At 38.8% G+C, this 26,442-nt stretch overlaps 1 pseudogene; it reads left to right on the top strand.

Moving 5' to 3' along the window:
• Window positions 1-6,908: 6,908 nt before the first annotated feature.
• Window positions 6,909-26,442, top strand: part of LOC132482898 (ubiquitin-like modifier-activating enzyme 1) — a 36,709-nt pseudogene continuing 17,175 nt past the window's right edge.

Genomic DNA, 26,442 nt, shown 5'->3' with positions numbered 1-26,442 from the left:
TGTTTATGGAAATAGTGCTCACGGTGGCAGTGCTCACAATGAGAGTGCCAAAGGGGAGAATACTGACTGTGACAGTGCCCATGGTAACTTTTCTCTCTGTGACAGTGCCCTTGGGGAGAGTTAGCACGGTGAGATTTCTCACAATAAGATCTGTCGCCATGGGCATGGCCACCATAGGCACTCTCACAGCGTGCACTGTCACCAGGGGCACTGACACTATGGGCACTGTCACCATGAGCACTGTAACCATGGGCACTCTCAACATGGGCACTATCACTATGAGCAATATCACTATGGGCACTGTCACTATTTTGCACTGCCACCAGATGCACCATGACCATGTGCATTGTCACCATGGGCAGTGTCAACATCGGTAGTCTCACCATGGGCACTGCCACCATGAACACTGTCACCAAGAGCACTGTCACCATGAGCACTGTCACCATGAGCACTGTCACGATGTGCACTATCACCGTGAGCATGATTACCATTGGCACTCTTACAATGCCCAGTGTCACCATCGGTACTGTCCCCATGGGAACTGTCACCAAAAGCACTCTCACCATGAGCACTGCCTCCTTGGGAACTCCTATTTTGAGAACAATCACCATGAGAACTGTCGCTATGAGACCTGTCACCATGGGTATTGTCACCCTTTGCACTGTCACCATGAGCACTATTACCGTGAGCACTATCACCGTGGTCACTGTCACCATGAGCACTGTCCCCATGGGTACTGGTAAAATGCGGTCTGGCACCATGAGCCCTGTCACCATGGGCACTATCACTGTGAGCACTCTCACCATGGTCACTGTCACCATGGGCACTGTTACCATGAGCACTGTCACCAAAGGCAATGGCGCCGTGGGCACTGTCACCATGGGCACTGTCATCATGGGCAGTGTCACCAAGGGGACTATCACTGTGAGGACTGTACCATGGGTTCTGAAACCATGAGAACTGTCACCGTGAGTACTGTCTGCATAAGTTGTCACCGTGTGCACTGTCACCATGAGAACAGTCAAAATGGGCACTGTTACCATTTTTCACTGCCACCATGTGCAATGTCACCATGGGCACTATCACCTTGAGAACTGTCACCATGAGTACTGTCATCATGGGCACGGCCACCATGTGCACTCTTACCTTGGTCACTATCACCGTGAGCACTGTCAACATGGGAACTACCAACATTGGCATTGTCATCATAGGACTTTCACAATGGGAACTGCCACCATGGGCACTATCAACATGCGGATACTCACAATGGGCACTATCACAATGGGCACTGTCACCGTGAGCACTGTCACCATTGGCACTGTCACCATGAGCACTATTACTGTGAGCACTACCACCATGAGCACTCTCACCATGGTCACTGTCAACATGGGCACTGTCAGCATGAGCACTGTCACTATGGGTACTGGCACAATGCGGACTGTCACAATGAGTCCTGTCACCATGGACACTATCACCATGAGCACTCTCACTGTGGTCACTGTTACCATGGGTACTGTCACTGTGAGCACTGTCACCATAGGCATTGTCATCATGGGAATTGTCACCATAGGCAGTGTCACCATGGACACTGCCACCATGGGCACTATCACTGTGAGAACTGTAACCATGAGTACTGTTACCATGAGCACTGTCAGCATGGGTTGTCACCGTGTGCACTGTCACCATGAGAACTGTCAGCATGGGCACTGTCACCAAGGGCACAGCCACCATGTGCACTGTTACCATGGTCACTATCACCGTGAGCACTGTCACCATGGTAACTACCAACATCGGCACTGTCATCATGAACACTTTCACAATGGGAACTGCCACCATGGGCACTATTATCATGAGCACACTCACCATGGGCAGTATCACCAAGTGCACTGTCAGTTTCAGCACTATCACCATGGGTACTGAAACCATGATCACTGTCACCATAAGCACTGTCACCATTCTCAGTATCACCATGTGCACTGTCACCATGGGCACTATCACCATGAGAACTGTCAGCCTGGGCACTGTCACCATGGGTATTGTGACTTTGGGCACTTTCACCGTGAGAACTGTCACCTTGGGCACTGGCACAATGTGGACTGTCACTATGAACAATGTCATCATGTGCACAATCACTGTTAGAACTGTCATCGTGGTCACTGTCACCATGTGCACTGTCACCATGAGCACTATCAGCATGAGGGTTGTGACCATGGGCACTGTCACCATGGGCAGTGTTCCCATGGACAATTTCACTGTTAGTACTGTCACCATGGACACTATAACTATGGGCACTGTCTCCGTGAGCTCTGTCACCATGGGTACTTTCAACATGAGCACTGCCACTCTGACCGCTCTCACCATAAGAGCTGTCACCATGGGCACTTTCATGATAGGCACTTCCACCATTGACACTATCACCATGAGCACTGTCAACAAGTGCACAGTCACGGTGGGCATTGTCACTGTGCGCACTATCACCGCAAGGAATATCACATTAAGCAATATCACTATGGGCACTGTCACCATTTTGCACTGCCACCATGTGCATTATCACCTTAGGCACTGTCACCATGAGCACTTTATCACTGAGTACTGTCACCATGGGTTATTTCACCGTGGTGAAATGTCACCGTGAGAATTATCACCATAAGCAATTCCATGATGGGGCCATGGGTCTTGTCACTATGAGCACTGAAACAATGGGCACCATCACCTTGAGAAATCTCACCATGCTAACTGTCCCCAAGGGCACTGTCACAGAGAGAAATGTCATCATGGGCTCTGTCACAGTCAGTATTCTCACCATTGGCACTCTCATTGTGGGCACTGTCACCGTAAGCACTATTACCATGAACACTGCTACCGTGAGCACTATCATGATAAGAACTGTCACCATGGGCATGGCCACCACGTGCACTCTCACGGTGTTCACTGTCACCAGGGGCACTGTCACCATGGGCACTATCACCTTGAGCAATAACACCATGGGCACTGTCACTATTTTGCACTGCCACCAGATGCATCTTGACCATGTGCACTGCCACCATGAGAACTGTCACAAGAACTGTCACTATAAGAACTGCCACCGTGGGCACTTTCACCATGATTACTCTCACCATGGGTATTGTCACCTTGGGTACTGTCACCGTGAGTACTATCACCGTGAGCACTATCACCCTGAGCACTGTCACCACGGGCAGAGCCTCAATGCAGACTGTCACCATGAGCACTGTCACCATGGGCACTGTCACTTTGGGCACTGGCACAATGTGGACTTTCACCATAAGCACTGTCATCATGGGCACAATCACTGTTAGAACAGTCACCGTCGCCAATGTCAAAATGGGAACTGTAACCGTGAGCACATTCACCGTGAGGGTTGTGACCATGGGCACTGTCACCATGGGCAGTGTCCCCATGGACAATTTCACTGTTAGTACTGTCCCCATGGACACTATAACTATGGGCACTGTCACCGTGAGCTCTGTCACCATGGGCACTTTCACCATGAGCACTGCCACTCTGACCACTCTCACCATAAGAGATGTCACCATGGGCACTTTCACGATGGGCACTTCCAACAGTGGCAGTATCACTGTGAGCACTGTCAACAAGTGCACTGTCATGGTGGGCAGTGTCACCATGTGCACTATCCCCACAAGAACTATCACATTAAGCAATGTCACAATGGGCACTGTCACCATTTGCACTGCCACCATGTGCACTATCACCTTAGGCACTGTCACCATGAGCATTTTATCACTGAATAATGTCACCATGGGTAATATCAACATGGGCACTGTCACCGTGAGAACTATCACCATGAGCAATGCCATGATGGGCACTGGAGCCCTGGGTCTTGTCACTATGAGCACTGAAACAATGGGCTCTATCACCGTGAGAAATCTCACCATGCTAACTCTCCCCAAGGGCACTATCACAGAGAGAAAAGTCACCATGGGAACTGTCACAGTCAGTATTCTCACCTTTGGCACTCTGATTGTGGGCACTGCCACCCTGAGCACTATTATCATGAACACTGCTACTGTGAGCACTATCATGATAAGAACTGTCACCATGGGCATGGCCACCATGCGCATTCTCACGGTGTGCACTGTCACCAGGGGCACTGTCACCATGGACACTGTCACCATGAGCACTGTAACCTTGGGCACTCTCACCATGGGCACTATCACCATGGGTAATGTTTTAATGGGCACTTTCCAGGTGAGCACTTTCACCATGGGCACTCTCCTCATGGGCAATGTCAACATGGGCCCTGTCACCGTGAGAACTGTCACCATGGGCACTGTCACTTTCGGCACTGTCCATGAGCACTGTCACTGTGGGCACTGCCACCGTGAGCATTATTATGATGAACATTGCTACTGTGAGCAATATCATCATAAATACTGTCACCATGGGCACTGTCCCTATTGGCACGGTCACCATGTGCATACTCATGGTGTGCACTGTCACCAGGGGCACTGCCACCATGGGCAGTGTCACCATGAGCACTGTAACCATGGGCACTCTCACCATGGGCACTGACATCTTGGGCAGTGTCACCGTGGGCTCTGTCACCGTGGGCACTGTCAGAATGGGAAGTATCACCATGGGCTTTGTGAGTGTGGGCACTGTCACCGTAGGCACAGACACCGTGATATCTTTCACCATAAGCACTGTAACCATGGGCACTGTCACCATAAGCACGGTCACCATGAGTACTGCCACAATGAGCACTATAACCATGGGCAATGTCTCCATGGGCAGTTTCACCATGAGCACTGTCACTATTGGCACTGTCACCATTGGCAAGGTCACCATTTGCCCTGTCACCATGGGCCTTGTCACCATGGGCACTGTTAGGGTGGGTTCTGTCACAATAGGAAGTATCACCATGGGCTTTGTCAGCGTGGGCACTGTCCCCGTGGGCACTGACACCGTGACATCTATCACCATAAACACTGTATACAAGGGCACTGTCACCATGAGCATGGTTACCATGAGCCCTGCCACAATGAGCACTGTTATTTATGGCACTGCCAACATGAGCACAGTCACCATGTGCACTGTCACCATGGGCATGACCCCATGGGCACTGTCACCATGGGCATTGTCACCCTAGGTACTCTCATCATAGGTATTATCACTGTGAGAAATGTGAACATGGACAATGTCACCATGGGCACTGTCACCATGGGCATTCTCACCATGAGTACTGTCACCCTGGGCATTTTCACTTTGGGCACTGTCACTGTGAGTACTACACCATGAGATTTGTGACTATGGGCACTGTCACCATGGACACTCTCATAATGGGAACTATCACCGTGAACACTGTCACCATGAACACTGTCACTCTGTGCAGTGTCACCATGCACACTGTGAACGTAGGACTATCAATGTAAGCAAATTCACCATGAGCAGTGTCACCATGGGCACTGTCACCATTTTGCACTGCCACCATGTGCAGTGTCAAGATGGGTTATATCACTATAGGCACATTCACCGTGAGAAATGTGACCGTGTGGAATGTCTCTATGGGCCCTGGCACCATGGGCATTGTCACTGTGAGCATTGTCACAAAGGGCACTATCACGGTGACAAATCTCACTATGCTAACTGTCCCCATGGGCACTGTCACCGTTAGAAGTGTCAGCATGGGCACTGTCACTGTCGGCACTTTCACCATGGGCACTGTCATTGTGGGCACTGTCACCATGGTCACTGCCACCTTGGGCTCTGTCACCATGAACACTGTAACAATGTCCATTATCACCGTGTGTACTGTCACCATAGGCACTATCACCATGAGCACTGTCAGCATGTGCCTTGTCACTATTTAGCACTGTCACCAGGTGAACTACCACCAGGGGCACTGTCACGATGTGCACTATCACTGTGAGCACAGTTACGATGAGCACTGTAACAATGCACAATGTCACCATCGGTACTGTCCCCATGGGAACTGCCACCAAGTGCAATGTCTCCATTAGCACTGTCACCACGAGCACTGCCTCCTTGGGAACTGCTTTTATGAGCACTGTCACCAGGAGCACTGTCACGATGGGAACTGCCACCATGGGTATTTTCAACATGAGTACTGTCACCATGGGTATTGTCACCATTTTCACTGTCACCAAGAGCACTATTACCATGAGCACTATCACCGTGAGCACTCTCAGTGTGGTCACTGTCACCATGAGCACTCTTGCCCTGGGTACTGGCACAATTCGGACTGACACCATGAGCCCTGTCACGATGGGCAATATCACTGTGAGCACTCTCACCATGGGCACTGTTACCATGAGCACTGTCACCATAGACGATGGTGCCGTGGGCAGTGTCACCATGGGTACTGTCATCATGGGCACTGCCACCATGTGCACTATCACTGTGAGCACTGTCACCATGGATACTGCAACCATGAGAAATATCACCGTGAGTACTGTCTGCATGGGTTGTCACCGTGTGCACTGTCAACATTGGCACTGTCACAATTTTTCACTGCCACCATGTGCAATGTCATCATGGGCACTATCACCGTGAGAATTGTCACCATGAGTACTGTCATCATGGGCACTGTCACCAAGGGCACGGCCACCACGTGCACTGTTACCATGGTCACTATCACCGTGAACACTGTCACCATGGGAACTACCAACATGGGCAATGTCATCATGAGCACTTTCAGAATGGGAACTGCCACCATGGGCACTATCAATGGGCGGACTCTCACCATGAGCACTATCACCATGGGCACTGTCACCGTGAGCACTGTCACCATTGGCACTGTCACCATGAACACTATTACTGTGAGCACTAGCACCGTGAGCACTCTCACCGTGGTCACTGTCACCATGGGCACTGTCACTATGAGCACTGTCACTATGGGAACTGGCACCATGCCGACTGTCACAATGAGCCCTGCCACCATGGACACTATCACCATGAGCACTCTCACCGTGGTCACTGTTACCATGGGTACTGTCACTGTGAGCACTGTTACCATAGGCAATGTCACCATAGGCACTGTCTCCATGTGCACCGTCATCATGGGCATGGTCACTGTGGGCAGTGTCACCGTGGGCACTGCCACCATGGGCACTATCACTGTGAGCTTGTTTACAAAAACAAGTTTGGGCACGTTCTTTACCTTATTATGTCGGTCGTGTAAGGTCACATTCTAACTTGCCTGGAAGCATATGTGAAGGTAATCGCCAAGCTGACCTTTTGACACGAATTGACGCTTTCCCTTGTATTGAGGAGGCACAAGCTTCACATAATTTGCATCATCATAATTCTGCAGCTCTGTGATGTCAATTTCAACTGCCCCAGGAGATAGCCAGATCTATAATTAAAAATTGTCCACATTGTCCAATTTATTCATCCAGTTTGCCCATGGGGGTCAACCCTAGAGGATTATTACCTAATATGTTATGGCAAATGGATGTAACTCATGTGCCAACTTTTGGAAAGCTATCTTATGTACATGTTTCTGTGGATACCTATTCTCATGTAATTCTTGCCTCAGCAAGAACCGGAGAAGCTTTTAAGGATGTTATGCAACACTTATTTTTCTGTTTTGCCTTTCTAGGCATTCCAAAAGCTCTAAAAACTGATAACGCTCCTGCCTACGTTTCTAAGGCTTTTAAAGACTTTTGTGAAAAATTTAATATTTCCCATTCTACGGGAATCCCCTATAATCCTCAGGGTCATGCAATAGTGGAAAGAGCCCATCATACTTTAAAAGTTCAAATTACAAAATTACAGCAAGGAGAATTCAAGTACAGTTCTCCACACTACATTCTTCAACACACACTATTTGTATTAAATAATTTGAAGACTGATTCACAAGGTAATACTGCCATGATGAGACATTGGAATCCCGATATTAATAAACCTAAACCTAGGGTGAAATGTAAGGATCTGCTCACTCGTCAATGGAAAGGACCTGATATATTCTAACCAGCGGCAGAGGCTATGCTTGTGTATTTCCACAGGACGCTGACTCACCGTTGTGAGTGCCTGACAGTCTCATCAGACATGTCGGGCCCTCTGACCCCTCCTAACCACTTTCCAGTCAGGCACAAGCCACCAGAGCCGGAGACGTCAGCTGATGAATCACCATCAGCTAATGAACCGCTGCTGCAGCAGATACAAAACCTCACCATTGGAGAGAGACCAATTCTTTGTCTGCCACGTCCACACCCAAGACCTCGCAAGAGACAGGCCATCTCTACGAGAACTTCGAATCCACCAACTTGAGGTCAGATTAAATGACTTGCTGATGACACCGAGAATGTGGTAACAGACCAGGGAGCTACCTTAACACCTGGAAATCTTTTTGTTGCTATGCTTGCTATATTGGCCTGCCAGGTAACTAGGGGAAATGCTTTGGGTAAATCTTATTGGACTTATCTCCCTGATCCACCGATTTTACAAACTGTAGCCTGGGATAATGAGGGTATACCAGTGTCTACTACTATGCCCAGGTTAATGGGAGGAGCCATAAGCTCCTATCCATATAATAAATTTAAAACAAATAATAATTTTACTTTTCATGGAAAATCAGCGTTCCATCCTATATGTTTTATATTTCCATCAATTAATAATTCAGTAGCCTCTCGTAAGGATGTATGTATACTGTTTTTCTTAAAGGACAGCTTACTGCTTCTCCTTCGAGTCAATCTAATAAGAGACTTCTTTGGTCTTTGATTTATCTAGCACCTGGAGAAGATCCAACTTATAATCAACCTTCCTCTCATCGTTAAAATTTCCTCCTTGTAATCCTCCTTATGGTATTCATACAGGAGTACAATCATCTATATTACAATCTCCGGAAGACCAATTGGATAGTAACTGGGATGCTGTAGATACCAATATCAGATTTCCTACATGGAATTATTGTATATATTCTTCAAGAATAGATATTCCCATACAGGATACCACAAAAATATGTGCATGACTGAGTAATCCTGATCCATCTTCTGATGATCTTATTTACAACATCATGCACGTTATGATTTCAATTATGTATATTCAGAAATGGAATTGCTAGGTTATATGGTGGTATTATTTTTAGTATTTTGAGGAACATCCAAATTATTTTCCATAGTGGTTGTACTAAGTTACATTCCCACCAAAAGTCTGTAAGTGTTCCCTGTTTTCTACATGCTTGACTACACTTTTATGTCTTTTCTTTTTCATAATAACCACTATGAAATGTGTGAGTTGATATTTCATTGTGGTTTTAGTTTGCATTTATCTTACTATTAAAGATGTTGAGCAAATGTTCATGTGTCGGTTGGTAATTTGTATGTCTCCTATGAGGGGAATATATCTGCTAAGATCTTCAGGCCACGTTTTAATTAGATTATTCAACTTTTTTAAAAAAAACTGAGTCTTTTTATGTTTCGATATTAGTCCTGTAGCTGTCATGTTGTTGGCAAATATTTTCTCCCATTCCATAGGAGAATTCCTATGCCTCCTGTTCCATTCCCTCTTCACTCTTTTCAAGATTCTTTTTGTGAAGAGTCTTTTATATTTGATGTTTTCACACATGTTGATTTTTCCTTTTGTTCCTTCTACTTTTGGTATCATATCCAAAAGAATCATTGCTGGCACAATGCCTTGGAGATTGTTTTTTCTGTTTAATTCTAAGGATTTTTTGATTTCTGTTCACGTGGTGTTAATTTTTGAGTCGTCTAAGATGGATGATCAATTTTATTCTTTTCCATGTGGATATCCAGCTTTTCCAACACTACTTAGTGTAAAGTCTATTTTTACTCCATTGTTTATTCTTGTCGTCCTTGTCAAGTGTTAGTTGACTGGACATGGCTGAGTTTATTTCTGGGCTGTCAGTCCTATTCTATTGGTATATTGTCTGTTTTTATTCTAATTTCACTTTATTTTGATTACCATAACTTTGTATAATATTGTGAAACCAGGAAGTGAGTTGCATCCAGCTTTGTTTATCTTGCTGAAAATTGCCTTGTCCATTATCAGTATCCTTTGTTGTTTCGTACAATTTTTAGGATTATTATTCTATTTCTAGGAAAATTGCCATTGAAATGTTGATTGCGATGCCATTGAAACTATAGATAGCTTGAGTTAGCATGAACATTTTAACAGTATTCATTCTTTCAATTTAGAAATATGGGATACTTTTCTATTTACTTGTGTCTTCTTCAGTTTTTGTAAATGTCATATTTTTAGATGTACAGATGGTTTTTTCTCCTTGCTCAAATGTATTCCTAACATTTTATTGTTTTAGGTGCTGCTGTAAATGGAAGTGTTTTTATATTTTTCTGTCAGCTACTTTCTTGTTAATGTATAGAAGTGCAGCTAATTTTGTATTTTTATTTCAAATCCAACAAAATTACTGAATTCATGTATTAGTTCTAACAGTTTCATTGGGTTTTGGTGGAGTCTTTAGGATTTCCTGCATACAGAATATGTCATCTTCAAACAGAGACATTTTTAATTCTTCCTTTCCACTTTGGATCCCTTTCATTTCTTTTCCGTGCCTAATGGTTCTGGCTAGGGATTCTAATATTATGTTGAATAGGAGTGGTGATAGTGAGTATTTTTTATTTGTTCCTGTCTTAGAGGAAAAGTTTTCAGCTTTTCACCATGAATATGGTGTTAGCTGTGGGCTTGATAATATATAATCTTTATTACTTTTAAAATGTTTCTTCTCTCCCCAGGTAGTTGAAAGCTTTAATCACGAAAATTTAGAAAATTCTTTCAAACATTTCTTCTGCATGCTATTCGTGTCGTAAATTAAATTTTTTGATTTAAAAATGTTAACTGCCCTTGCATCCCCAGGAATTATCCCACCTTAGCATGTTGAACATTTTAGTGTGTTATTGAATTTGGTTTGCTAGAATTTTGTTGAGAATTTTTGCATCTATATGTACAAGGATATTAGCCTGTAAGTTCTTTGCTTTTTGTTTGTTTTGTGTTCCCTTCTTATTTCTTTATGTGGCTTTTTTAATCAGGAAAATCTTGGTTTTATAAAATGAGTTTGGAAATGTTTCCTCTTTTTTAGTTATTTGGCAGAGTTTGGGAAGGACTGGCAATAAATCTTCATTAAATGTTCAGTAGAATTCACCAGTGAAACTAACTGATCCTGTGCTTCTCTTTGTTGGGAGAGTTTTGAATACTGCTTCAATTTCCTAAGTCATTATTTGTATGATCAGGATATTTCTTCTTTGTTTTTTGCTTCTTCTTGATCGTCTTGCTATGTTTTATATAGGAGTTTTTGGAGATTTATCCATTTTTGTGACCCAGATTTTTAGCATTCTTTATAACGATTTGTATGCTATGGTGTCAGTTGCAATTTCTCCTCTTTCCGTTAAAGTTTTATTTATTAAGCTCTTTTTTTCTCTTTGTTAGTCTCGCTAAATCTTGTCAATTTTATTATCCTTTCCAAATACCAACACATGGATTCCGTTTTTCGTAATTATCTGATACTTGTTTTATTCATTTCCATTTGAATCTTTCTTATTTTTTCCTTTTATTCCTGGTGCTTAATTTGTTCATTTTTCCTAGTCCTTCATGTATAAGATCATTTAGATCATTTTCTAGATCATTTTAGATCATTCTTTTCTCTTTTAGAAGAATCTATGATTGCTAAAATTAACTCATCCATTGACTGATTTTTCTACATTCCAAACGTTTTGGTATGTTGTCATTTTCGTTTATCTGAAGGTAGTTTCAGATTTCCCTTTTGACTTCTTCCTTGACCCACATATATTTCCAGTGTGTGTTGTACAATTTTACATACAAGGGATTTTTCTTTTTCTATTGTTATTGATTCCTAGCTTCATAACATAATGATCAAAAAAGATGCTTTATGTGATTCTGATTTTCTTAAATTTGTTAACGCTTGCTTTATGTTTCAAGACAGTGTCCATTCTGGGAAATGTTCCTTCAGCACTTAAGCAGAATATGGATTTTGGTACTGTTGAATGGAAGTTTTCTATAAGTTTATTAGGTACATTCTGTTTCTTTATTAATTTTCTAAGGTAGAAAGTGGGATAATATAGTCACTTACTATTATTTGTTTTATTGTTGATTTATCCTCTCAGATCTGTTTTTTTTTTTTTTGGGGGGGGGTGGTGGTATGCGGGTCTCTCACTGTTGTGGCGTCTCCCACTGTGGAGCACAGGCTCCGGACGCGCAGGCTCAGTGGCCATGGCTCACGGGTCCAGCCGCTCCACGGCATGTGGGGTCTTCCCGGACCCAGGCATGAAGGCGTGTCCCCTGCACGGCAGGTGGACCCTCAAGCACTGCACCAACAGGGAAGGCCCCTATCAGATCTCTTAATAGTTGATTTAAATATTTGTTTAATCCTGCAACGTTCAGTACATATATATTTACAATTATTATTTCCTCTTGATAAATTGATCCATTATCATTGTATACTGACCTTCTTTATCACTTGAGAACTACTTTGACTGAAAGTCTGTATTACCTGAGATTGGGAGATCAAGTCCTGTACTTGTTTGGAAACTGTTTGGACTTTCAGTTTCTATTCCGTCACCTTCAGCTTATGTGTGTCCTTAATGATAAAATGGTTCTTTTACACAGCATATTGTTTTTTTTTATCATTTATATGGCAATATAATTGTTTTACACTGTTGTGTTAGTTTCTGCTGTATAATAAAGTGAATCAGCTATAGGTATATTCCCATATCCACTCCCTCTTGCATCTCCCTCCCACCCTCCCTATCCCACCAAGCTAGGTGGTCACAAAGCACTGAACGTATCTCCCTGTGCTATGCAGCTGCTTTCCACTAGCTACCTATTTTACATTTCATAGTGTATATATGTACATAGGACTCTCTAACTTCATGCCAGCTTACTCTTTCCACTCACTATGTTCTCAAGTGTATTCTCTACATCCACATCTTTATTCCTGTCCAACCCCTACATTCATCAGAATGTTTTTTTTTAGATTCCATATATATGTATTAGCAAAAAGTTTGTCTTTTTTTTCTTTCTGACTCATTTCACACAGTATGACAGACTCTAAATCTATCCACCTAACTGCAAATAGCTCAATTTTATTTCTATTTATGGCTCAGTGATATTCCATTGTATATATATGACACGCATTCTTTATCCATTCTTCTGTCTATTGACACTTAGGTGTTTACCTGTCCTGGCTATTGTAATTACACCTGTAATGAACTTTGTGGTCCATGACACTTTTTGAATTATGCTTTTCTCAGGGTATATACAAAGGAGCGGGATTGCAGTGTCATATATTAGTTCAAGTTTTAGGTTCTTAATGACCTCCATATTGTTCACCATAGTGGCTGTAACAATTTACATTCCCACTAACAGTGACAGAGGGTACCGTTTTCCATACACCACTCCAGAATTTAGAGTTTGTAGAATTTTGATGTTGATGGCTATTCTGACTAGTGTGAGGTGATACCTCATTGTAGTTTGATTTATATTTCTTTAATGATTCATGATATTGATCAACCTTCTATGTGTTTTATTGCAATCTGTGTATCATCTTTGGAGAAATGTCTATTTAGGTCTTCTGCCCACTTTTGGATTGTTGTTTGTGTTTTTTCGTTTAGAGCTGTATGAGCTGTTGGTAAATTTTGAAGATTAATCGTTTTTCAGTTGCTTCATTTGCAAATATTTTCTGATTCTGAGGGTTGTCTTTTGGTCTTGTTTATGGTTTCCTTTGTTGTGAAAAATGTTTTAAGTTTCATTAGTTCCCATTTGTTTAATTTTGTTTTTATTTCCATTTCTTTAGGAAGTGGGTCAAAAAGAATCTTGCTATGATTTATGTCATAGAGTGTTCTGCCTATATGTTCCTCTAAGTGTTTCATAGTGCAGAACCTTACATTTTGGCCTTTAATCCATTGGTGTTTATTTTTGTGTATGGTGTTAGGGAGTGTTCTGATTTCATTCTTGTACATGTAGCTGTTCAGTTTTCCCAACACAACTTGTTGAATAGGATATCTTATCTCCATTGTATATTCTTGCCACCTTTATCAAAATTAGGTGACCATATGTGAATGGGTTTACCTCTAGGCTTTCTATCCTGTTCCGTTGATCTATATTTCAGTTTTTGTGCCAGTACCATACTGTCTTGATTATTGTAGCTTTGTAGTATACTCTGAAGTTCTGGAGCCTGATTCATCCAGCTGAGTTTTTCTTTCTCAAGACTGCTTTTGGTATTCAGTGTCTTTTTTGTTTCCAGACACACTGTGCATTTTTTTCTCCTAGTTCCCTGGAAAATGCCATTGGTAATTTGATAGCGATTGCATTGACTCTATAGATTGTGTTAGGTCATATAGTCATTTTCACTATGTTGATTCCTACAACCCAAGAACATAGAATATCTCTCCATCTCTTTGTATCCTCTTTCATTTCTTTCATCAGTATCTTATAGGTTTCTGCATGCAGGTCTTTTGTCTACCTTGGTGTGTTTGTTCCTATTCTATTTGTTGCAATGGTAAATGAGAGTGTTTCCTTAATTTCTCTTCAGATTTTTCATCATTAGCCTATAGGAATCCCAGAGATTTCTGTGCATTACTTTTGTATCCTGCTACTTTCCCATAATCCTTGATTAGCTCTAGTCGTTTTCTGGTAGCATCTTTAGGATTCTCTATGTGTAGTATCATGTCATCTGCAAAGAGTGACAGCTTTAATTCTTCTTTTCCGATTTGGATTCCTTTTATTTCCTTTCTTCTCGATTGCTGTAGCTGAGACATCCAAAACTATGTTGAATAAGAGTTGAGAGGGTGGGCAACCTTGTCTTGTTCCTGATATTAGTGAAAATACTTTCAGTGGTTCAACAATGAGGACGATGTTTGCTGTGGGTTTGTCATATATGGCCTTTATTATGTTGTGGAATCTTCCCTCTATGCCTACTATGTGGAGGGTTTTTATCATAAATTGGTGTTGATTTTTTTCGAAAGCTTTCTCTGCATCTATTGAGATGATCATATGTGTTTTCTACTTCAATTTGTCAATATGGTGTATCGAGTTGGTTGCTCTGCATATATTGGATGATCCTTCTATTCCTAGAATAAATCCCACTTGATCATGGTGTATTTTCCTTTTAATGTGCTGTTGGATTCTGTTTGCTACTATTTTGTTGAGGATTCTTGTATCTATATTCATCAGTAATATTGGCCTGCAGTTTTATGTTTTATTATTATTTTTTTTGATATTTTGTCTGCTTTTGGTATTAGTGATTGTGTCTCCATAGAATTAGTTTTGGACTTTTCCTCCCTCTGCTACCTTTTGGAAGAGTTTTAGAAGGACAGGTGTTAAACTCTCCAAGCCAGAAATGACTGGCAGGACATCTTAAGTGATGAAGGAGAAAAACCTGCAACAAAGATGAATTTTTGTTGAAATATGTGAGATCACACCATGTTTGTTTTTATATGTCTGACTTACTTCTAAGTACTTCTTAATTTGTTGTACTTCTTCTCAATATCTCTTACTATTAGAGATGTTGATTTAACATAGTGCTCTCAAGGTGCACCCATTTTGTTACAAAAGGCAGCATTTTCCTTCTACTATGCCTGAATATATTTTTATTGTGATACCTTTTTTTTCCTGCCACACAAAGTACTTTTCTGTGCCACATTCTCTTTCTCCATTTATTCATCCTAAGTATGTTGTTTCCTGTTATGGCATTTGAGAATGATGGTGCAGTGCACATGGGATGCAGGTGTTTTTATGATTTTGTGTGTTTCTTTCCTTTATAAAAATACCCAAAGAGTTTTTTCTGGATGATTTAGTAGTTGTAATTTTTAGCTTTTTGAGGAATCGTCAAACTGGTTTCTAGAGCGGCTATACCAATCAGCATTCCTAACAAGAATGTAGGAGTGTTCCCTTTTGTCATGCCTGCTATCTTCTCTTTTTTGATAATAGACAATCTAATAGATATGAGGTGATATTCCACTACAGAGGTTTAGCACTTTCCTAATATATGTTCATCATTAACCACTTATCAGGTATTTGTTTCTAATATTTTATGCTATTCTGTAGATTGCCTCTTAATTCTATTGATTGTTTCCTTTATTATATAGGAATGTTTCAGTTCAATTTCACTTCACTTAACTTTTGATTTTGTTGCCTGCTCTACTGCTGTCATAGCCAAGAAATTATTGCCAAGCCAATCTTGAGAAGTTTGTTCCTTATCTTTTCTCAATGTATTTGAAACTTTTTGGTCTTATCTTTAAAGCAATTTCCTCAACATTTTTCAGATATAATTGACATATAACTTTGGTAGTTTTATGGTACACAGCATGATGATTAGATTTACATCTATGTTGTGAAATAATAGGATAATAATGTTAGTTAATACTTCTATCACCTCACATAGTTACCAATTTTGCGTGTGTACTGTAAGAACACTGAAGATCTACATTCCCAGTAACTTTTAAACATGCAATAAAGTATTGGTAACTAAGTCACTATCCTTTAATTTAGTTCCCAAGAAGTTACACATTTTATAACAGGAAATTTGTGCTCTTTGACAATCATCTCCCTGTTTCTCCCCACCTCACACCTATTAAATATGTATGAACTCTCTTTTTGATGAACTCACCATTTCGATTTCATAAATAAGTGGGACCATACAGTTTACCTTAATGTCTGATTGTTTCACTAAGCATAATGCCCGCAAGTTGATTTCATGGGGTAACAAATTGCGGGAATTTCTTTATATGACTGTATAATATCCATTGTGGTAATATATACATTTCTAAATCCTTTTATCATTGATAATCTGTTAGTGAAGATGCCTTGCATATTTTGGTAAATATTTATACAGTAAACATGGGAGTGCAAATATCTCTGTAAGTTAACTGATTTCATTTATTTCACATATGTATATTCAGAAATGGAATTGCTATGTTATACGGTGGTATTATTTTTAGTATTTTGAGGAACATCCATATTATTTTCCATAGTGGTTGTACTAAGTTACATTCCCACCAAAAGTCTGTAAGTGTTCCCTGTGTTCTACATGCTTGACTACACTTTTCTCTGTTTTCTTTTTCATAAAATCCACTATGAAATGTGTGAGTTGATATCTCATTGTGGTTTTATTTTGCATTTCTCTTACTATTACAGACATTGAGCAAATAATCATTTGTCGGTTGGTAATTTGTATGTCTCCTATGAGGGGAATATATCTGCTAAGATCTTCAGCCCACCTTTTAATTAGATTTTTCGCTTTTTTAAAATTGAGACTTTTTATGTTTAAACATTCTCCTGTAGCTTGCATGCTCTTGGCAAATATTTTCTTCCATTCCATAGGAGAATTCCAATGCCTCCTATTCCATTGCCTCTTCACTCAGATCAAGTTTATTTTAGTGCAGAGGCTTTTAAATTTGATGTTGTCACACATGTTGAATTTTCTTTTTCTTCCTTCTACTTTTGGTATCATATCCAAAAGAACCATTACTGACACAAATGCCTTGGAAAAAATTTTTCTGTTTAATTCTATGGATTTTATGATTTCTATCCATGATGTGTTAATTTTTGTATCTTCTAAGATGTGTGTTCAATTTTATTGTTTTCCATGTGGATATCCAGTTTTTCCAACACCACTCCGTGTAAAGTCTATTTTTACTCCATTAATTATTCTTGTCGTCCTTTTCATATGTTAGATGACTGGATATGGCTGAGTTTATTTCTGGGTTCTCAGTCCTATTCTATTGGTCTGTTGTCTGTTTTTATGCTAGTCTCACACTGTTTTGATTTCCGTAACTTTGTATTATGGTTTGAAACCACGAAGTGAGTTTCATCCAGCTTTGTTTATCTTGCTTAAAATTGCTTTGTCTATTTTTAGGGTCCTTTCTTGTTTTGTACAATTTTTAGGATTGTTCTATTTCTAGGAAAATTGCCATTGAAAAGTTGATTGGGATTCCATTGAAACTATAGACAGCTTGAGGTAACATGAACATTTTAACAGTATTCATTCTTTCAATTTAGAAATATGGGATAGCTTTCTATTTACATGTTTCTTCTTCAGTTTTTGAAAATGTCATATTTTTAGGTGAACAAATGTTTTCGTCTTCTTGCTTGAATGTATTCCTAAGATTTTATTGTTTTTGGTGCTGCTGTAAAAGGAAGTGTTTTCTTTATTTTTCTGTCAGCTATTTTCTAGTTAGTGTATAGAAATGCAGCTAATTTTGTATTTTTATTTCATATCCAACAATATTACTGAATTCATTTATTAGTTTTAACAGTTTCATGGGGTTTTTGGTGGAGTCTTTAGGATTTCCTGCATACAGAATATGTGATCTTCAAACAGAGACATTTCTAATTCTTCCATTCCAGTTTTGATCCCTTTTATTTGTTTTTCTTGCCAAATGGTTCTGGCTAGTGTTTCTAGTATTCTGTTGAATAGGGGTGGTGATAGTGGGCATTTTTTATTTGTTCCTGTCTTAGAGGAAAGGTTTTCAGCTTTTCACATGAATATGATGTTAGCTGGGGCCTTGATAATATATGAACTTTATTACATTTAAAATGTTTCTTCTCTCCCCAGGTAGTTGAAAGCTTTAATCACGAAAATTTAGAAAATTCTTTCAAACATTTCTTCTGCATGCTATTCGTGTCATAAATTAAAATTGTTGATTTAAAAATGTTAACTGCCTTTGCATCACCAGGAATTATCCGACCTTATCATGTTGAACATTTTAGTGTGCTATTGAATTTGGTTTGCTAGAATTGTGTTGAGAATTTTTGCCTCTATATGTAAAAGGATATTAGCCTGAAAGTTTTCTCATTTTCCTTTGTTTGTTTGTATGTTTGTTTTGTTTTGTTTTGTTTTGTGTTTCCCTTGTTATTTCCTTATCTGGCTTTGTTAATCAGGAAAATGCTGGTTTTATAAAATGAGTTTGGAAATGTTTCCTCTTTTGTAGTTATTTGGGAGAGTTTGGGAAGGACTGGCAATAAATCTTCATTAAATGTTCAGTAGAATTCACCAGTGAAACTAACTGATCCTGGGCTTCTCTTTATTGGGTGAGTTTTCAATACTGCTTCAATTTCCTAAGTCATTATTTGTATGATCATGATAATTTTTGTTTGTTTGTTTTTTGCTTCTTTGTGATTGTCTTGCTTCATTTTATATATGAGTTGTTGGAGATTTATCCATTTTTGTGACCCGGTTTTTTATCATTCTTTATAATGATTTGTGTGCTATGATGTCAGTTGCAATTTCTCCACTTTCAGTTAAAGTTTTATTTATTAAGCTCTTTTTTCTCTTTGTTAGTCTAGCTAAAGTTTGTCAATTTTATTATCCTTTCCAAATGCCATCACTTGGATTCAGTTTTTCCTAATTATCTGATATTCGTTTTATGCATTTCCATTTGAATCTTTCTTACTTTTTCCTTTTATTCCTGGTGCTTAATTTGTTCATTTTTCCTAGTCTTTCAGGCATAAGGTTAAGTCCTTTATTTTAAATCATTCCTTTCTCTTAATATAAGAATTTATGATTGCTAAAAATAATTCATTCTTTAGACTGATTTTTGTACATTCCTAAAGTTTGGGTATATTGTCATTTTTGTTTATCTGAAGGTAGTTTCAGAATTCCCTTTTGGGTTCTTTCTTGACCCTTAGATATCTCCAGTGTGTGCTGTATAATTCTACGTATTAGGTTTTTTGCACCTTTTCTATTGTTATTGATTTCTAGCTTCATAACATTATGATCAAAAAGGTTGCTTAATGTGGTTTTGATCTTCTTAAATTTGTTAACGCTTGCTTTATATTCCACGACAGGTTCTATCCTAGGGAATGCTCTGTCTGCAGTTAAGAATAATGTGGATTCTGGTTCTGTTGGATGGAACTTCTATATAATTTTATTGGGTACATTCAGTGTCTTTATCAATTTTCTAAGGTATACAGTCGGATAATATAGTCCCTTACCATTATTAGTTTTACTGTTGATATCTCCTATCAGATCTGTTAATGGGTGATTTATATATTTGTTTAATCCTACAACGTTCAGTACATATATATTTACAATTATTATAACCTCTTGATAAATTGATCTATTATCATTGTATACTGACCTTCTATATCAATTGTGAACTATTTTGACTGAAAGTCTGTATTACCTGAGATTGGGGGAGCCAGTCCTGCTCTTGTTTGGAAACTGTTTGGACTATCAGTTTCTATTCCCTCATCTTCAGCTTATGTGTGTCCTTAAAGTTAAAATTGCTCTTGTAGACAACATATTGTTTTTTTTATCATTCATATGGTAATATAATTGTTTTACAATGTTGTGTTAGTTTCTGCTGTATAACAAAATGAATCAGCTATAGGTATACATATATTCCCATATCCACTGCCTCTTGCATCTCCCTCCCACCCTCCCTATCCCACCAAGCTAGGTGGTCACAAAGCACTGAACGTATCTCCCTGTGCTATGCAGTTGCTTTCCACTAGCTATCCATTTTACATTTCATAGTGTATATATGTACATATGACTCTCTCACTTCGTGCCAGCTTACCCTTTCCACTCCCCATGTTCTTAAGTCGATACTCTACATCTGAATATTTTGTCCTGTGCTGCTCCTACCTTCATCAGAACCCTTTTTTTAGATTCCATATATATGTGTTAGCAAAGTGTTTTTCTTTTTATCTTTCTGACTTCACACAGTACGACAGACTCTAAGTCTATCCACCTAACTGCAAATAGCTCAATTTAATTTCTATTTATCTCTGAGTAACATTCCATTGTATATATATGCCACACCTTCTTTATTAATTCATGTGTCGATTGACACTTAGCTTATTCCCTATCCTGGTGTTTGGAATTACACCTGTAATGAACTGTGTGGTCCATGACTCTTTTTGAATTGTGGCTTTCTCAGGGTATATGCAAAGTTGTGGGATTGCGGGGTCATATATTAGTTCTAGTTTTAGTTCCTTAATGACCACCATACTGTTCTCTATAGTGGCTGTAACAATTTACATTCCCATTAACAGTGCCGGAGGGTTTCGTATTCCCTACACTCTCTCCAGAATGTATAGTATATTGATTTTTTGATGACGGCTCCTCTGACTAGTGTGAGGTGATACCTCATCATAGATTTCATTTATATTTCTATAATGATTCATGCTCAACATGAAACGTTGAGCAAACTTTCATGTGTTTTATTACAATCTGTGTATCATCTTTGGAGAAATGTCTATTTAGGTCTTCTGCCCATTTTTGGATTGTTGGTGTTTTTTGGTTTACAGCTGCATGAGCTGTTGGTAAATTTTGGAGATTAATCCTTTTTCAGTTGCTTCATTTGCAAATATTTTCTCCCATTCTGAGGGGTGTCTTTTGGTGTTGTTTATGGTTTCCTTTCCTGTGAAAAAATTTTAAGTTTCACTACATCCCATTACTTTAATTTTGTTTTTATTTCCATTTTTCTAGGAAGTGAGTCAAAAAGAATCTTGCTGTTATTTATGTCATAGAGTGTTCTGCCTATGTTTTCCTCTAAGTGTTTGATATTGTCTCACCGTACATTTAGTCCTTTAATCGATTTGTGTTCATTTTTGTGTATGGGGTTAGGGAATGTTCTAATTTCATTCTTGTACATGTAGCCTTTCACTTTTCCCAGTACCTCTTGTTGAAGAGGATGTCTCATCTCCATTGTATATTCTTCCTTCCTTTATCAAAAATAAGGTGACCATATATCTGTGGGTTTACCCCTGGGCTTTCTACCGTGTTCCATTGATCTATATTTCTGTTTTTGTGCCAGTACCATACTGCCTTGATTACTGTTGTTTTAGTATAGTCTGAAGTCCAAGAGCCTGATTCATCCAACTCTGTTTTTCTTTCTCAAGCTTGCTTTGGCTATTCGGCGTGTTTTTTGTTTCCATACACACTGTGAATTTTTTTCTTCTAGTTCCCTCGCAAATGCCATCGGTACTTTGATAGGGATTGCATTGACTCTGTAGATTGTGTTTTGTCATACAGTCATTTTCACTATGTTGATTCTTCAAACCCAAGAACATGGTATATATCTCCATCTCTTTGTATCCTCCTTCATTTCTTTCATCAGCATCTTATAGGTTTCTGCATAGAGGTCTTTTGTCTACCTGGGTATGTTTGTTCCTATTCTATTTGTTGCAATTGTAAATGAGAGTGTTTCCTTAATTTCTCTTTCAGGTTTTCCATCATTAGCCTATTGGAATCCCAGAGATTTCTGTGCATTAATTTTGTATCGTGCTACTTTACCAAATTCATTGGTTAGCTCTATTCATCTTCTGGTAGCATCCTTAGGATACTCTATGTGTAGTATCAAGTCATCTGCAAAGAGTGACAGCTTTACTTCTTCTTTTCTGATTTGGATTCCTTTTATTTCCTTTTCTTCTCTGATTGCTGTGGCTGAAACGCCCAAATCCATGCTGAAAAAGAGCTGTGAGGGTGGATAACCTTGTCTTGTTCCTGATCTTGATGAAAATACTTTCCGTTTTTCACCATTGAGGATGATGTTTGCTGTGGGTTTGTCATATATGGCCTTTATTATGTTGAGGAAACTCACCTCTATGCCTACTATGTGGAGGGTTTTTATCATATATTGGTGTTGAATTTTTTCGAAAGTTTCCTAGCATCTATTGAGATGATCATATTGTTTTTCTCCTTCAATTTGTTAATATGAAGTATCATGTTGATTGATTTGCATATATTGAAGAATCCTTGTATTCCTGGAATAAACTCCATTTGATCATGGTGTATTATCCTTTTAATGAGCTGTTGGATTCGGTTTCATATTATTTTGTTGAGGATTTTTGCATCTATATTCATCAGTAATATTGGCCTGAAGTTTTCTTTTTTAATTATATCTTTACCTGGTTTGGGTATCAGGGTGATGGTGGTGCCGTAGAATTAGTTTTGGAGTGTTTTCCCTCTGCTGTATTTTGGAAGTGATTGTGAAGGACAGTTGTTAAACTCTCCAAGCGAGAAGGGACTGGCAGGATATATTTAAAGTAATGAAGGAGAAAAACCTGCAACGAAGATTAATTTACTTTTCCTATAAGTGAGATTACACCATGTTTGTTTTTATATGTCTGACTTACTTCTTAAGTACTTCTTACTTCTTATTTCATCATACTTCTTCTCAACATCTCTTACTATTAGAGATGTTGACTTAACATAGTGCCCTTAAGGTGCACCCATTTTGTTACAAATGGCACCATTTTACTTCTACTATGCCTGAGTATAGTTTTATTGTGACACTTCTTTTTCCTGCCACACAAAATAATTTACTGGGGCACATTTCCTTTATCCATCTCTTCAGGCTAAGTGTGTAGCTATACTGGTATGGCATTTGAGAATGATGGTGAATACCATGGTACATGGTATTCAGGTATTTTTTAGAGACAGCATTCTTCCTTCCATTTCATAAATAACCAAATATTTTTTTTCTGGATGATTTGGTTGTTCTAATTTTTGGCTTTTTGAGGAACCTCCAAACTCTTTTCTAGAGTGGCTACACCAATCAGCATTCTCAACAAGAGTGTAAGGTGGTTCCCTTTTGTCATGCCTGCTGTCTCCTCTTTTTTGATAATAGCAAAGCTAATAGATATGAGGTGATATCGCACTACTGAGGTTATGCACTTTCCTAATGTATGTTGGATATTAACCATTTCTAAGGTACGTGTTTGTAAATATTTTATACTATTCTGTAGATTGCCTGTTAATTCTGTTGATTGTTTCCTTTATTATGTAGGAATGTTTCAGTTCAATTTCACTTCACTTAACTATTGATTTTGTAGCCTTCTCTACTGCTGTCATAGTCAAGAAATTATTGCCAAGACCTATCTTGAGAAGTTTGTTCCTTATCTTTTCTCAAGGGCTTTGAAACATTTCGGTCCTATCTTTAATACATTTTCCCCAGCATTATTGAGATATAATTGACATATAACTTTGGTAATTATAAGGTACACAGCATAATGATTAGACTTACATCTATGTTGTGACACAATGTGATAATGATGTTAGTTAATACTTCTATCACCTCACAAAGTTACCATATTTGTGTGTGTGCTGTAAGAACATTAAAGATCTACTTTCCTAGTAACCTTGAAATATGCAATAAACTGTTGGTAACTAAGTCACTATGCTGTAACATAGATCTCAAGAATTTACACATTTTATACCAGGAAATTTGTACTCTTTGACTATCATCTCCTTATTTCTCCCAACCCCACACCTATTAAATACATATCCACTCTCTGTTTTGATGAGCTCTGCCGTTGAGATTTAATAAATAAGTGGGACCACACAGTTTGTCTTTATGTCTCTGATTTTTTCATTAAGCATAATGCCCGCAAGTTGATTTCATGTGGTCACAAATTGCAGAATTTTCTTTATATGGCTGTATAATATCCATTGTGTTAATATATACAGTTCTTAATCCGTTTATTCATTGATAAACAGTTAGTGTCTACGCCTTGCATATTTTGGTAAATATTAATACAGTGAACATGGGAGTTCAAATATCTCAGTAAAGTAACTGATTTCATTTCCTTGAAGTATGTATATTCAGAAATGGAATTGCTAGGTTCTATGGTGGTATTATTTTTAGTACTTTGAGGAACATCCTAATTATTTTATGTAGTGGTTGTACTAAGGTATATTCCCACCAACAGTTTGTAAGTTTTCCCTGTTTTCTACATGCTTGACTACACTTTTTTGTCTTTTCTTTTTCATAATAACCACTATGAAATGTGTGAGTTGACATCTCTTTGTGGTTTTATTTTGCATTTCTCTTACTATTACAGATGTTGACCAAATATTTGTGTGTCTCCTGGTCATTTGTAGGTCTCCTATGAAGGTAGTATATCTGATATGTTGTTCAGTCCACGTTTTAATTAGATTATTCAACTTTTTTTTAATTGAATCATTTAATGTTTGGACATTAGTCCCGTAGCTGGCATGTTGTTGGCAAATCTTTTCTCCCATTCCATAGGAGAATTCCTATGCCTCCTGTTCAGTGCCTCTTCACTCTGTTCAAGTTTCTTTTTGTGCAGAGGCTTTTTAATTTGATGTTATCACACATGTTGAATTTTCTTTTTCTTCCTTCTACTTCTGGTATCATATCCAAAAGAATCATTGCTGAGACAAATGCTTTGGAGATTTTTTTTCTGTTTAATTCTAGGGATTTTGTGATTTCTGTTCGTGTTGTGTTAATTTTTGAATCGTCTAAGATGGGTGTTCAATTTTGTTCTTTTCCGTGTGGATATCCTGTTTTTCCAGCACCACTCAGGGTAAAGTCTATTTTTACTCCATTGTTTATTCTTGTCATCCTTGTCAAATGTTAGTTGACTGGACATGGCTGAGTTTATTTCTGGGCTCTCAGTCCTATTCTATTGGTCTATTGTCTGTTTTTATGCTAATTTCACACTATTTTGATTACCGTAACTTTGTATAATAGTTTGAAACCAGGAAGTGAGTTGCATCCAGCTTTGTTTAATTTGCTGAAAATTGCTTTGTCTATTTTCAGGGTCCTTTCTTGTTTTGTACAATTCTTAGGATTGATATTCTATTTCTAGGAAAATTACCATTGAAAATTTATTGGGTTTTAATTGAAACTATAGATGGCTTTAGGTAGCGTGAACATTTCAACAGTATTCATTCTTTCAATTCAGAAACATGGGATAGGTTTCTATTTACATGTGTCTTCTTCAGTTTTTGAAAATGCCATATTTGTAGGTGTAGAGATGTTTTTGTCTCCTTGCTTAAATGTAGTCCTAACATTTTATTGTTTTTGGTAATGCCGTAAATGGACGTGTTTTCTTTATTTTTCTGGCAGCTATTTTCTTGTTAGTGTATAGACATGCAACTAATTTTGTATTTTTGTTTCACATCCAACAACATTAGTGAATTTGTTTAACAGTTCTATCAATTTCATTTATGTCTGAGTAATATTCCACTGTATATATATGCCACACATTCTTTATCCATTCATCTGTCCATGGACAGTTAAGTTGCTTGCATGTCCTGGCTATTGTAAATAGACCTGTAATGAACTTTGTGTTCCATGACTCCTTTTGAATTATGGTTTTCTCAGGGTACAAGCACAGTAGTGGGATTGCTGGGTCATATGCCAGTTCTAGTAGTAGTTTCTTATGACCTCCATACTGTTCTCCATAGTGACTGTAACAATTTACATTCCAAACAACAGTGCCAGAAGTTTCCCTTTTCTTCACACCCTCTACAGAATTTATTGTTTGTACGGTTTTTGTTGATGGCCATTCTGACTAATGTGAGGTGATACCTCATTGTAGATTTGATTTACATTTCTTTAATGATTCATGATATTGAGCAACGTTTCATGTGTTTTATGGCAATCTGTATATCAAACTTGGAGAACTGTATAGTTAGATCTTCTGCCCATTTTTGGATTGTTGTTTGTGTTTTTGGTTTGGAGCTGCATGATC

This window comes from Mesoplodon densirostris, chromosome Y (genome assembly GCF_025265405.1).
Source record: "Mesoplodon densirostris isolate mMesDen1 chromosome Y, mMesDen1 primary haplotype, whole genome shotgun sequence".
NCBI lineage: Eukaryota > Metazoa > Chordata > Mammalia > Artiodactyla > Ziphiidae > Mesoplodon > Mesoplodon densirostris.
Note: the sequence above shows the minus strand (reverse complement) of the source record. Positions and strands in the feature narration are given on the sequence as shown.